The sequence below is a fragment of the Anomalospiza imberbis genome, chromosome 1 (assembly GCF_031753505.1).
Source record: "Anomalospiza imberbis isolate Cuckoo-Finch-1a 21T00152 chromosome 1, ASM3175350v1, whole genome shotgun sequence".
In the NCBI taxonomy this organism is placed as follows: Eukaryota; Metazoa; Chordata; class Aves; order Passeriformes; family Viduidae; genus Anomalospiza; species Anomalospiza imberbis.
In genome coordinates this window covers 58,350,342-58,366,532 of record NC_089681.1, presented here as the reverse complement: position 1 = coordinate 58,366,532, position 16,191 = coordinate 58,350,342, and positions in this window count along the sequence as shown.

Genomic DNA, 16,191 nt, shown 5'->3' with positions numbered 1-16,191 from the left:
GCATCTGAGCCAAGACATTGCAGGTCACGTTCAAAAGGGGCTCAGGGTTCTTGGAGACGACCAGCATTAGGTAAAAGCTGAGCACAGAGGCCATTTATGTTGTTTTCTTCTCTTTTTGTCACTGTGCACTTTTGGGGGACCAGGCAATGGCTCCGCTTGTGCCATGTTGCTCAGTCTCACTTTAGCCAGCAGTGTGTCCCAAGAGAGCAAAGTTTACCTTCAGGCTAGTGCTTTTGACTGATAAAGTGTATTCCACCTGGGAGCTGGGTCTCGCAGAGGGGAGCTGGTTCCCACATGAGCCTAGGAGAGGATGGGACCATGACAGGTGTATTTGTGAGGGGCTCTAGAAAAGTGCAAGGCGCTGCACCCCCAGAAGAATGTGATAGGAATAGGAATGGTACAGGAAGCATTCATCTGAAAGCGGGATGAAACCTAGTTTTTCCATGGTCAAGACATTCCAGGATTTCAATCAGTTGTTCATCTAGGGAGACATCAGGGCCATCATCTTGCTTTACCATGAAGCTGGCTGGATACCTCAGTTTGACATGTATTTCACCCATTTTTCTACCTTGTAATTTCCAAACCTCAATTTGGAAAACATTTACAACAGATGCCACTTGAATGCACCCCCTCATTTAACCTTACTATAGAAAACTAGACAGGCTTCTCAGGTTCATTTATGTAAAAAATAGATTTTTGGTTATGCCACTCTTGAACAAGGAAGATCATAGCAGAGGCTGGAACACAGCTGCTAGAGGCACCAAGCTCATGTAATGGATTTAAATATCACTGTCTCCATCACATATTATTTACTCTCCCTCTAGTCAAATGTTTGATATTGCTGTATTCTATGCATTTTCACTCTAAAAAAACTAGTATATTTATAGATATATAAGTCACCTTATGGTCACTTGAATAAATACATGGCTTGAATAAATACGTACCTTTTAATGGCAGGAACAGAAAAGGGCTGCTTGCTTTTACAGAGGATGTGTGCTGTGGTGCTGATATCTTTCTCTTTTTGTCTCAGTTACGTGCAAATGACCTGGAAAGAGGCAGACAAGAGACCTAGGTCTTTGTCATGTTTCATTAGCATTTAACTGTTTAAGAAAATGAAACAAGGAAGCTAAAATGCTATGAAGGAAAAAAAACCCAACCAACCAAGCAAAATATCCTAGAGAAATTTGGAATTATTCGGTGATATTTTCAAAACAGACCGAACTTAATGAAAAGATCATAGAATATCACAAAAATAAAAAAAATCACAAAAATTAAAGTAAGGAAGTGTGGCAAAGATTGGAAAATGAATGTAAGGAGATAGAAAGTAGCAGAGTGCACAAAATATAAATAATTCAAACAAGAAATTAGGTAAAGCTATGTTTTGCTGTAGAAGGAGGGAGGGAGGGGAGTAGCTGGTGAAACTTCATGTTAATGCACTACTAATACACAAAGTGTTGTTCAGGAGCATTTGGATAGCAACTGGAACAGCTCATATCAAAAAGGGATTCGGTTTAATAAAGCTGTAGAAAGATTTCAGGCAAGGCTGAAATATCTCAGTGTCATGAGGAGGGGAAAAATGATTTGAAAGAATGATAAACTCAGGGGGGATATCAGACAAAGACTTCAGCGTTCAATGTCAAGTGTATTTTATTTGATGTCATTTATAGGAGCAGTTGCTGCTCTATTGAAAAATGTAGTATGCCTATTTTTAGAAATAATGCATGGCAGTCAGTTGTGCTCTTTCTCTTCCTTTGTTCCTTAGTAGTAAGAACATTTTTTTGTCTCGCTTCCTCTCATGTTGTTAAGCACTGTTAAAAGAAAACTTAGTGTTTTCTGTGGTGATTTAACAAGAAATCCAAGTTGATTCTTTAACTAGGATGATTCTTTGATGAAATATCAACTAAACTTAAAAACATTTGAGAAGTAGCTCCTGAACATGCTTTGAAGGCCTCCTTGCCTCTCCTGAAGCATGCACTTCCCTGCCTGTGACACAACGTTTCAGGTGGGTGCAGGGAGGAGGGTGCCAATGAAAACTGAACACTGGCTTGCAAACACCCCAGAGAAAAAACAGTCAGGACTCATCTGGTTTGCAAATAACAAAGTACCTTTGACATTAAAGGAGATAAAGATGTTTATGGCGGTCAGAATTTACCAAATCAATGGTGGACTCCATTGAAAGGAACATTCCCTCTGAGCAATCACCAACAAGGAAGGTAACTGAGATAATAGGTTTATTTTTTAACTTCCTTTAACAATACTCATTGATAAGTGGCATACGTTTGGTAGAAGCAGGCAATCAAGCCACAGGCACCTCTCCACCTGAGTGGGACCCTTGGAGGAGGAGAAGGATGACAATTTTTGACGTGGAAGTTCTCAAGCCCAACCCTGACCACATGCAGCCGCTGTTGTCGTGAGGACCAGCAGCTGCAGATATCCAGACACCTGCAGGGGAGCAAATGCCAGCTCACAGCACCTGACTGCATTTGAAGATTACTAAATAAGTAGATTGCTAAAGATTACTACAAAGTAATAGTAGAAGATTACTAAATAAGTATCATCCCAATCAATAGACTGTGTAACAGCAATGAACATGTCTGGTGGGAAGCATAGGCAAGGTCTGCACTTGCAGGCAGGTGACACTGCAACACCCAGTGCTATTTCCAGCTGTCAAAGTGTTGCAATATCAATTGCCTGAATGGTGCTTTGGAGAACAGCAATGACCAGCCCTGCCTATGCTCAAGCCAACCCTTGTGAGGCCCTGTTTATCAGTTCTGTTTTGCTGTAATACAGATGATATTTTTAAAAATGTCCTTATCTCTAGGTGCTCTTTGCAGCTGCCCTTGTTGCTGATGATGGGAGCCTGAACTGGAAAGGTCTCCTCTTTCACCTGCAGAACAGGGGCATTTTATCTCAATTTTACTGATAAGTTCTGCAGTTAATGAAGAGATAGTTTTAAGTTAAAGATTAATTTTGGGTTTAGATGCTCACTACTTCTTCTCCATCATACAAAAATCAAATCAGGATAGCCAGATCAGTAACACATCAAGTCATGAGAAATTTTCCTATCTCCTTTTTCCTCCTGGAATTCCAGTATCCCAACAGGAATCCCAGTGCCAGAAAGCACTTTAACATTGCTGCTAAGTGTTGCTGCTTTACAGTATTATGTTGGAGGACTGAGAGAAAAGAGGTGGATTTTGCTTTGTCTTGAAAAGTGGGAAAAAAGGGATACATTTCTGTAAAGGCAAAGCCCCTCTCCCAGGAAGTGGTATTGCCCTTTGTGCCCAGTGAGGAGGAGTAATTAACTATTTACCTAAGAAAATTTTCTGCTGATTGGTTTGCAATCAGATAAACGTGGGTATAAAAATATTCTTCCTGGAAAGATAGCTCTGCTGGCTCTTGCTCTTTTTATGGCAAAAAGGTTCGTAGGAAAGAACTGTGGGATATGCAGTATTTGTACTTAGATGTGGATAGCTTCAGCATCTTCTTCCTGCCACATCTTGCATAGCAGAAAGGAGAACTGCTGAACGTGTAGTAAATTTAAGGTGCTTATATCTGCATACAAATTTCTACCCTTAAAGTCCTCTGCCCATTTTGAAAGAACCTCTGTTGACATGGTCAAATTCAATAATAGGCATAATAAGAGTGGTCCAGGTCCTGTATCAGAGCCTTACAAAGGCCTTTCATTTTTTTAAGTACTTGTTCTTCATTTGATTAATGTGTAAAACCTCATTTGCAAATGAAATGCAAAGTTGGGGGGGGAGAGGGAATTCAATGTTTGTTTTAATTTAAAATAATTTTATTTTTACATGAATCCTGCCTTCATTTATCTTAGCTTTAAGAGTTTCACACTGGAGTTATTCTTGAGTTAGAATAGTACAAGTCAGATTAAAAATAGATCTATTGTATCTAGTAGATCCATTCAACTATTTGCCTATTTATCACATAATACTACTGAGGAACTATACTACCATGGGGGAAAAAAAGCTATTATTACTTTATAGCTTAGTATTTCATTCCTAATTGTCCCTTATTTTATAACCTATAACTTGTAACAAGGTTTAAGGTCCACAATATAAGAGATTTGTTTTGTTATGGTCCTTATTCCATTTATGGGATATCATAAACATTGCCAACATTTTTTAGAAGGATTTTTAAATGTAGGCAGGTTTATCTCTTTAATAAAAACACTCTTTGATGGCAGCTTATTAACTACAAGAAATGAAAGAACCAACTCAAATAGTTTGGTTGAATATTCTCTTTGGGATACAGTAAGTATTTAAGCAGGAGGAAATAGACTGATTAAAGGAAAATAAGAGCAGAACTGAAACAGTAGGATAAAGGTGAAGCATCACTGGCTGTTTCTCTTGCTATTTGAAAATGTAAACAATCTAGGGCAGAGATGGTCCCCCACTTTGTGTTTCCATTACTACCTCAGGGCAAAGTGTAGCACCCTGACTTGGTTACAAAGTGATGGTACCTTCACTTCAGCAGAATTAGCATGCTTTAATTTTTACCTTAATTAAAAGAGTATCTTAAATAATTACAATCCTAAGTTTGAGTAAAAAAATATGTAAGAAATATGCTATTGGGAGCAATATTTCATTGACAGAAAAAATTATATGATGGTTTTCAATGCTTCCTGTCACTCTATAAGGAGCTATCTCTAGTTCAAGACAGCTATTCTTCATTTCTTGAAATCGTAGCGCAGAAAAGCAGGAATGCTATTGTCACATCATAATCAGTGGTACCTGGTTGTTATTGCAGCTTACTGTCCTTTCTCAATGTACTCCCTTAATATAACTTATTGCATCCCAGAAGTATTGGTGTAGAATGGAGAGGCCCTTTCACACAATTCCCCAAATCTTCCTTCCCTACAGATATTTCTACTTCCCTGTGCAGTAGCAGCAGCAAGCCCTTCCACCTCTTGGCTTCTTCTCACTTCACACTGCAGTTAGAAGAGTATTTCCCAGCCAACATCCTTCAAGATAACCACAACTGATGCCAAAACACAAGTTAAGCAACATTGTCCACTGTGAGAGCTTGTCAACAGTGGGGTGAGATTGTGCTGGTAGAGAGGAAAAGATCCCCAAGACCCTGACTTAGTAGTTGTCACCTGGATGTCCATAATCATACCTGGCTATGTCAGTGGAAGGAGATTGACTTAGAAAAGGTCCCCTTACCCAGGCAGGAGATGCTTCACAAGGATAGTTGGCTGCAGACTGTCCTCTGTACAGAGCAATGACGCCCAGCACCTTCCAGGAGCAGGGCCACAAAGATTTGAGGTACTGTGTGGAGGAGGAGCAATAACACGGAGCCCTCTCACCACCTCGTGACTCATTCAGCAACCTCTCTGTACCCAGAGCTCCAAGCACTCTAGGCTTTAAGTGATAAGAGAAACAAACAAGTTCTTGTCCAGTGCCAATGCCAGTACACTGCTCTGAGTGCTGAGATAGGAGACTGTCCTATTTTTCCAAAAGCAACATTGTAAATTCATTTGGCTTAATAATTAAGCAAATTTTTTTCAGATATTAATCACACTGGAATGACGGCAAGAGGTTATTTCCACCTTGATATCCTTCAGACAGCTTTTCTCAGCCAAATAATATAGGTGTTGCTTAGGGATGATTAATGCCCTCCTTGCAGGTGAGGCTTTTATCCAGCTGATAACTCATAGTCATTGCCAAACAGACACACCAGAGACTGGCTTTTCAGGCTCACAGAGTAAAGCTGACACCAACTGTGCAGCACTGTGTTTATGGAGCTCTTCCTACTGCCTCCTCCCACCTTTCTGTGAGGTCCAGGAATTGTCAGAGTCAGGACACGAGTCACTGAGGTGGTGATGCGCAAGGTGTCCTTCAAGGCACACGTCCGGAGCACCACAAAGTTAACTCAGTTTGTCACTTTGCTGACTTCTGCATCTCAGCTGGGTGTCCCAGGACCAACCGCCTTCCAAGAAAGGCTTAGGAGTATTTTTCCATTGCGGTCTGCCTGTCATTGAAGTGTATTTGGGAGAAAGCCAAAGCAAGCCAAGGTTCTTCTCTTGACAAACACAAGCTTTTTTAAGCTGAAATGAAAAAAAAAAATAGCTTAAATATAAGCTTTCTTCAGCTTAAATATCTGAAAAATAAAAGAACCCACTGTTTATACATATATGAATACATATATACACACTCACAATAATGTTGCCTCTTGCTAACAGATGTTACCACTGCAAAACTTTGTGACTGTGACCTCCTTAAGGAGGAGTGTGAGCTATTTCATAGCACATCTCTTCTGTAGAAGTGCCACTGCCTTCAACAAGGGTACAGCACCCTCCTCAGCAGAGGAATGGCCATTGAACCAGGGCTCTGCACCACTCACTCATTGTGAACCTCATGCCAGCCATGGGCCTTTCTGTGAAAAATGCAACAGCACCTCAACAAAAACAGACAGATAATTACAAGACTGGAGCATTTGGTTAGACAACTGGTTCATATCTGGACATCTTAATTAAACACCTGAGCCCAGGCACTGAGCCTGCTAGTAACCAAGGCAGATGCATGGCTAGCAGATCAGGATCTTTAATTGAGTTGCTATAAACTTAATTACAACTTCTCTGGAAAGTAGTTCTCTACTCATTCCTCTCTTTCCCTACAGACAAGTATTTTTGCTCTCTTTGTTACAGTCTTTTCAAGCAGAGAAATTTGTCATATATTCAAAGGTCTTTCAACAAAACTATAGCATGTGCTTTGACATGGCCTAAAAGGCAATGATGGCTTTTTATTTTCAGTACTATAGAAAATCAAACATTTAGAACTAATTTTTTTTTAAAGCTCCTAACTTCTAAGAAAATGACAGTTCTGCAAATCACTGGTTTGGATATAAGCCACTAATCCCACACTCTGAGTGCCTAAATCCTTATTTAAATTATGAAATTTTGGTTTAAATATTTGAGATAGTTCATGAAGATGCATAGAGTTTGTACCCTATCACACACTGCACTTCAGAGGGAATTAAATTTTACTGTGAACTAAAATAGAGAAAGAGGGGAAGTCCCATGGCAATATTTAAAAATGCATTTAAGTCATTAGCTATTAAATGTGAAGTGCACAAACAGCTGTTAAAAGAGCAGTTCCACCATGTGCTCCTGTCCCCATGCCTGGAAGCCAGTCTTTGAGCAGAGCACAGTGTGGCCAGGAAAAAAGCATCTTCTCTGTTGCCATTCAGCAAGAAATGACACAGATTCACCAGAAGGCTGGTTTGCACAACAGCAGCTTAAATACAAAAAACCCTCCTCTTTTATAGACAGCTTTGACACATTCTACTTGATTGGCTAATTAACAAAAACATCTTTCTCACAAACAGACCTTGAGAAGAACAGAAAAACAGAGTAGGAAAACACCACCTGCAAGTTGTTTATATTAATGAGTTATCATCATTTCTCTACAACTCCTTAAAAAGTCTCACAAGTCCACTGTGAGAAAACAAATCTCATATTCTCACTCTCTGACCAAGCTGCCACATCTACATCTTCTCCCTGTTTGCAACACTCAATGTACCCTTTTCTACAAGACAGGAAAGGGGAAGGCTGGGGAGGGAATGGCATCTTGGATACATCTTGCCTGAGTCACCAGACTTTAGGTGCTCTAGATGAGCAACACTATCACAGGCTTCAGCTTCAACTATTTTTAGTGAGAGTTTGCTGACCAGGCCCCTAAAATACAAGGTTATCATCACCCACCTTAGAGAGGAGGTGCTGGGCTGTGCACACCATGCTGGCTTGAGCTTTAGGGCAGCGCTCAGCTTGCTGCCTTGGCTTGCAGAGCTGGTGACAGCAAGGAACCACATCCAGTGCGTTGCTACAGGCGCTGCTCCAAGCTCCCCAGACATTCCAAAGACTCATTCCAAACTGATCATCCAAAGCCCTCCCTAGTGCTATTTGGCATCCTAAACAAACAACACCAGGTTTTCAAACTCTGACTATTAATCACAAACCTCACCAGTCTGACACACCCATTGCTTTTGTTTCTCATTTACTTGTGCAATCCCATTGTATTTTTTGACTGTTTCCCCTGTCCTGGACAGTCAGTGGTAGAGTTGGATAACCTTTTATCACACAATCATTTAGGTTGGAAAATACCTTTAAGTTAAGTTCAGCAGTAAATCTCAGTCTATAACATGCAATTGCATAGAAACTGCCCATAAACACTTAAAATTTAGACATAGCATTTTTTTATAATTTCTTCTTTATATGGAAAAACCCACAACACATGTGTTCTTTTGCTATGCCTCCTAATTAGAGTACAAAAAAAAAAAAAAGGTAGTCTTTTTTCTTTTTATTTCTTATGCCAGAAGTCAATATCTTATGTCGCTATTGGACACAAAATGAGTACACAGGTACTTGGTAAGTTCAAAAGAGAAAAGACAGTTTTATTCAAACATCTGGTATTTATAGAATTCTAAAGGTGACCATGGATTGGAGGATGGAATTACCACCTCTCCAAGCAACTGGTCCAAAGATTAATCAATCATTTCTCTCTACCCACAGAGAAATATGTAAGCTATTCTATTTATACATGAAATTGTGTGGGAACTCTGACTTTCAAATATGTAAACATTATTAGAAGGTTAAAGACGTTTTATGAGAACATTAAAACTTTCAAAAGAACTATAAAAGAAAACCTAACACTTTTAAAAATCAGGGCAACAATCTTAGATTGCAGAAAAGCACATAGGAACCAAAAAAACACATTCTGATGTCCCCTAACTTTGCCATGTGCCTTTCCTCTTTAAGGCTATAGAGTTTAGGATAGTTTGTTTTCATCTTAGTACCTACAGGGAAACTGGTTGGGCAAGGATATTCCCTTAACAAAAAGCTAACTGAGGAGCATACACAATCCCCCACACCAGGAATTCAGTACAGGGGACTGAAGGTAATGCCATCATGAAATGAACCCAGTTTCTGTCACATTCAGAGATCTACATATGTGTTTATAATATCAGCCTCAGTTTCTCCACTTGCAGCAAGTCTGCTTTTACCTATCTGATCATTCACTAGGGTAAAGGAAAAGTTACTACTGAAAATTTTGCTAGAGGCAATACATATATCCATTTCCAAAGCAGAAATTATATGAAGAAGTCATAGTGAAAAATCTAACTCTGGAATATGACAGATTTAAACAGTCCAAACCATCCATTTAGTACCTTGCGAGCAATCTCAGCTAAATACAAAGGTGTCAGATATGTCAGATCCTTCATCTGTGTGCAGCCTTCTCAGCCACAAGTAAACATGTCTTTTATCTACCTAGACTTGCTCTATTTTACCTGGGAGGGAGGAAAATGCTCTGTGGAGATATTAGAAAGATAATGCATCTCACACAGTTGAGGCTTTAGGTGAACTGTGCAAGTAAAGGGAAAAAAAAAAAAAAAAAGAAAAGAGTGCCTTTCTTTTCCTCATAAAGAGTTTTCAAAGAGCCACATTTCAAGGAAAAATAAAAAAGCCTGAAGTAGTGTGACTGATTGCTTTTGAATTATCTCAGCATGGTGTAATCTTATCTGAAGTTTTCATTTCTCCCTGTGTCTAGTAATTGGGCCCTAAACTGACTACCAGATTTAGCAGGATCAAGCTCTCAAATTCAGAGCACTGCAAAAACACAAAGAGAATTTTTGATCTTTAAACTGAAAGATAAATGGATGTTATCCATGTGACATTTCAAGTACTGCAATAAGGGGGTTGGGGAGCAGGCTTTTTGGTATTTGGTGTGTTCCTTTGCTAATAGTAAGATCTAAGTCACTCTTAGCTTCTGCCATCTTGAAAAGTCGGAATATTGACACATCTGTGAAAAATGAGTGACAGACCAAGCTTATAAACTTATGTATCATTTGCCAACATATCTGTATTTCCTGAAGTAACCAATTCTGCCTAATCACGGACTACAGAAGAAGCTTTTATACCATTTTGCTGTTGGTTAGTTTTGAGTTGCAGATTAACTTGATAGGTTTAAAGAACTCAGGATAACATATTAATTTCCATCAAGAGAGATAAGATTTTATTTGGAACAGACTGATTGCATTCTGTATTTTTGCATTATAATCTTATGCAAAGTGTGTGAAATTAAAATTTACCATCATGCTCTGTTATAAAGCAAACAAGTTTCTGAATATTTCACAATTTCAATTCACTACCTCCTCTATTTTAATTTAGACCCAAACTTAAAGAACCAGCCTCTCAGCTTCACAGAGCACTTTATCATTTTATCAACCAAATTCTTTCTATTCAGCAATGGAAAATAAAACTAATAGTGTGCCTCTATGATAATTATTTTTGATGGGCATAAACCCTAGTAATTAAAATTCAAAAGCAAACAAGTGCATGTATCTAAGTTTACAGATTATCAAACACTTCTGGATGCATTAGCCTTATTTCTGTGTTGATGTGTATGAATACAAGTGTGTGAAAAGGCAGCTGCACTACAGACTGAGTTCAAGTGAAAAAATAATATTTTCCTACTTGAGCCCCCTTTTTAATTTTTAGTGCTATGTCTAATTATATTCAGAATCCTTCTTCTACACCAGTAAGGACTGCTGGCCTATTAGTGGTGGCAGGGAATGTGTCATTAAAACTTTCTTCCACATAAATCAAATTATTGGAAGAAGCTAGATGAGCATTTATTACTGAGGCACTCTCAGCTGCCTCTAATGAGGTCAGAGAAGCTGAACTTATTTTGCATTTGGAGGAGATAATGCTAATCAGCTGCTACTGAGCACAGCTTCAAGGTGACTGCTCTGTCCCAGTAAATGCGTGTCATATTTACACGTAGATAGATGTGGAACTACAGCACATTAGGAGAATAAAATTTATCATCTTAATTATTAATATTTTATGTTGATGACTCAATTACCTGTCATATCCTATAGGAACACTTTCACACAGTGGGTGATGTAACACAGCACAGTTTTCTATTAATTTAATACTCAGTTAATCTGGTGCTCCAATTTTCCATGGGGAAAAAACCCACACAGATGTGTTTGCTACATTTTAATCTATTTCTATTTTAAACCACTCAATGCATGAACTTATCTGCAGTTAACAAAATTTTACTATGCCATTTCTCAAATCCCTTCCTCAAAACTCATATAAACTTAAAAAATTATTTCTGAACTGGTCTCAAGGTATTTAAGTTTCATCTATGAGTATCAGACAGGTCCAAGGAAAGCTTCCAAAAATTATATGCAGTTCTAAAAGCTCTAAATTCATAGACAGCCATATTCTATCAAATATAAGTTCCAGATAAGTGCAAAGGAACATTAGCCGACTAAAGACTGGAAGCTAATGAATTCTGGTGCTCTATTCTCCTGGAACATGTATTTATACATTCACTTTCACCTCTCTCATGAAGCCCTTTAGTTCATTTCAGAGGCCTGTTCTCTACCTGTGTTTCTCCCAAGCCAGTCCACGTTCAAGGTAACTTTATGCACAACTATATATTGAAATTCTGTTGCCAGGCAACAGAATTGGTAGCCCTGTGTGCCTCAGCTCCTGATGCCGTCTTCCCGCTTCTTGATTTGTATTCCTGAACCCATCTGCTCAGAAATAAAACTGCCTTAAACTAATCACAAGCAGCACTGCCTCTCCTTGTACAAAAGTTTAGGATATGGTTGGCAACACATTACAGGATATTTTGGAAATATTAACAAGATTCAAAGCTATGCAGAAATAAATCTTTTGATTTCTTTGTATTAATTCTCTGTTTGACAACTATTTCCTGAAAATGACACGTAGGCTATACTGTATTTTGAGTTTCTATTGTATTCTTTCAGCTTTGAACTACAGTCCTGCAGCCAAGTGTTCAACACAATATAAAAACCTAAAGAGATATGCCTGGAACCATTTCCAATTCCTTTTTTCTGATGCTTTTAACTTCTGGCATTTCCACAAATTAAAAAGTTCCAGTGGATTTGCAGATATAGCTGCTCTTCTACCCAAATTTTCACTGGTTGCTATTCACTTACATAGTAAAGAGGTTAAGGGAGAGGAATTTGGAAAAAAAAGGTTATTTTCTCCTACTCTATTTAGTGTTATTATAATGGTATGCTGACTTCCAAAAACTGAAAACTATTGCAGAGGCAACTACAGAGTAAAATTGAAGGTCATTTCCTCTTATCAGCTCCCATGTTAGAGTTAGAACTACAGTTTTTATACTAAAAGCAGAAGAGACTCAATCCAGTCAACATGTAACTATCACATTATACATCAAAAGCTCAGTAATATTCCTAGGAAACTTCATAGGTTCCCCTCACAGGATTAGTTACCCTCATGTGAATGACTGAGAAAAACAGGAGTGGGGGAGCAGCAACAGCAGAGAATATGTGAGGCAGCAAAGGGCAGGTATCCTGTACTCTGCTTGCACTATTAAAAATCCATCAAAAGAAATAATTTTTATGTTTAAAAGGTTTCTAATGATGCACTGCTAAACAGTTGAAAAATGAAGAGAAAAAGTTGTCAACCCATTACTAATACAGTGAGATAGTCTAAACCAACACCTTATCAAAGATATTTATAAATAAATAGATATTTTATAGCATTCCAGTTTTCAAAAGACTTTTGCAGCCATTGTACTACTTTAACACTTAGTCTAGTTATATTGTTTCTTTCTACAAATCTAAGGAAGCGTTTAATAGGTGTTCTTGAAATTAAGCAGCAGAATCTCAAAATTCTACATCAAAGCATTTAAAACAGTCCAAGGCAATACAGCATTTAGTCTCAAACCTAACATGGACTCCACTATTCACTACACCAACATTAAATCCACTAAGTACTACAGAAACATCATATTTGATTTCATCACATATCTTAGCATCTATCTTGGAATTCAGGAATTAGCTACAGTTTTGCAAAGATTAACAGCTCATATTTGCAATTTCAAATGCAAATTTGGAATGGACATTTGCAATGTCCAAAATAGCAAGGAAACGGTCCTCCAAAGGTTCACCTTTGCATGAATATATTTAGCATTCTTATGCATGTTTTTACTTGTATTCACACATAGGCAGTGGCAGCAGCCTTCAAAGGACCCTACCTTAAATTCTATCCATACACACTGCTTATGAGCAACACTTCAGCTTTAAATGAAGCTCTTTCAGTACAGACCGGTGGACTGTCACTGACAACTGTGGGGCACACATTTTCACAAGCAAGAGCCAACACAGAAGTATCTCTAATAATTGAACATATTTCACTTTCAAATATTTCGGCATTTTGTGCAGTGGGTCAAATTTGTGCAGTGTTGCAACAGCATGAGGGATTGACTCTGGCTGGATTTCAAGTGGCCACTAACACTGCTCTATTACTCCATTCCTCACCTGGCTAGGGGAGAGAAAAATACAATGAAAGAGTCATGGGCTGAGATAAGGTACCATCACAGGCAAAACAGACTCAACTTGGATAAATTAATTTACGACCAATCAAATCAAAGTATGATAATGAGAAATAAAAAATCTGTGAAACATCTTCCTCTGATCCCTTCTTCCTTCCCAGGCTTAACTTGATTCCCAGTTCTCTACCTCCTTTACCCCAGAGGTGCAGGGAGACAGTCTTGGTTCTCCATGGGCTGAGGAGCACAGCCTGTCTCACCATGGTCTGCACCACAGGCTGCAGAAGTCTCAGCTCTGATACCTGGAGCACCTACTCCCCCCCCTCCATCACTGACCTTGGTGTCTGCAGGGCTGCTTCTCTCCCATATTCTCACTCCTCTCTTCTCTGGTTGCAATTACTTCTGTGCAGGAACTTCTTTCCCTTCTTAGTTATGCTGTCCCAAAGGCTCTGCCACCATCACTGATGGGCTCAGCCTTGGCCAGTGGCAGATCTGTCTTGGAGCCATCTGACATTGTCTCTGTTGGACATGGAAGCTTCTGGCAGGTCCTCACAGCAGCCATTCCCATAGCCCTGCCCAGAACCTTGCTCACAACCCCAGTACATAAAGAGAACCTGAAGAGTGACTCCATGGTGGTTATCCCAGTGGAATTATACAGGACAGCTCCCTTTGTGAAGGCAAGCACAGCACAGTAACAGTGACAAAAAAAAAGCTGCTCAACTGTGCTTGTTATTGCATTTTTCAATCTAAAGGGCAGAAACATAAAAGCTGCCTCTCCATGACCGAAAATAAAAAGCCTGCACAGAGAGGAGAACACTGCATACTGCTGCTTGAGCATCAGCAGGCCCATTTCATTAGCATGCATGTTAAGTTTTCCTCAGGAAATCTCAGAATCACTAAGTGTATGCAAAATTAATAGAAAAATGAATATTTAAAAGTACTAGAAAAACATGTCTCAGCATTCAGGGCTTGTCATAACTTAACTTCATGATGTAAAACAGTATGATCAAGCTAGCAAGGAACTAGAATCAAAATTACCCACTAAACTTCCCTGGGTAGCCTAAGAAGATTCTCTGAAGACTAATTTAAAGCCCCTGCATAACCTTATTAATTATCAGGAAGGAAATTTATTCAGATGGATGCCTCAATTTAAATGCATATATAACACATTAACCTATTATATTTTAATTGAATGAGCACAGATAACACAAAAAGAGGTAATGTTTTTGAGCTAATAGTTAACAGAATGAACAAAGTGGAATGCTTTATCTATATTAGCTCTATGTTATCTCCACTCTTCACACTGGTTCAAGGTCAAGATCACAGAGCAGAAGCTCTTCAAGTTTTGATTTAGTTAGTGCATGCAAACTCATTATGGTAAACCAAAGTCTACTTTGCAAGTTAAAAACAGTTTCAAATTAGGAAACATTGCACTGGATGAGCCTAAAACATAGTGCATCATAGTTGAGAATTACGGCTGTGTTTCAATGTGCATGCTTGTGTTTCCCAGAACACAAAAAAATAAAAAAAAAACCCACATTTTAAATGGTACTTAGGGCTTATTTAGAGATAATAGCTTGTAATAATTCCATCTGCTCTTTTAAGTGCATATTCCATATCAAGATACATTGCCATGGATTTTGCTAAGACATAAGCCATCTAGTGAGCAATGAGGGCACAAGTCCACATTCTCAGTTTTGCAGTAGATGCACCCTGAAAACAAGTAGCTGTAAAATCCATGTTGTAGATCTTTCTCCCTTCTTGGACTGAGAGAACTGGAAGCACAAGGAAACTAGACTTGCTGACAGCTACATGCCACTGATCAAGAGATGTCCCAGTGTCAAACTCAACAGGTAAAGCAATGCTGTGAAGTCCTGTGTGGGATGTGCCAAGTGGCCTTTGTACACGCAGCAGATGGAAGTGTCAGGCTCTGGGCTTCACTGATGCATCTTTGTTTTCATGATCAGCTCACAATTTGTCACATCAGACACTTCTGTGTAGTACAACAGTGCTGTTATTAAAACAACTTGGGCTAAAGCAAACTCTTAACACCATGCACAAGCATTCAAGGATGCCAGGTCTGAAGCACTCAGGCCACAGAAATAACGTGGCACCACTAGTCCCCTTCTGCCTGCCTGTCATGGAGTACTGCTGTTCATGTTCTACTGCTTTTGTGGTCACCTTCTGCAGGAACAAGAGAGGTTGCAGCTAAATCAAGCCCCATTGTAGCAAGCTAACAGATACTGATGCTTTCTGGATTTAAAATTATTCATCTAAACAAATTTGAAGTCCCATTAAATATCATTAAGTACTGATTACTTTGGCAATCTACTCCTGTGGGCTTAAATAGAATCCTGCAGGTTGCTCAGGCCAAAGACCCATTTTAATGCCTTTTTCACAGGGTTCTGGCACTCTCCCCATACCAAAATATTTCTGCTGTATATTCAAGAGTATCTGCTTCTCAGCCTTTTCCACAAACCCCTTGACACCCTTTCTTCTGTTCAGGCCTCCTTTACAACTCTGCCATGATGTACTTACTCATTAGTACAGGATCTGATACATTGCCTGCAGTGCAGGGCTGGAGCCAATTAACTGATTCTCAAGAAATTTGTTACAAATGCAATAGGACAAGTACATATGGCTTTTGAACATAGTTCACAACAAAAACCTTCACTCCTCAGTGTTTGTGTTCAGTGCTCACAAGAACTGACACAGGGTGGTCTGACTGTACTCCAGCTCCAAGTGCAACGGTTAATGGTACCAGATTATCTCCAGCCATCAACTTCAATGACAAAGCAAAGAAACTAAAACAAGTCTTCAGTGACACCAGAAGGCTCCC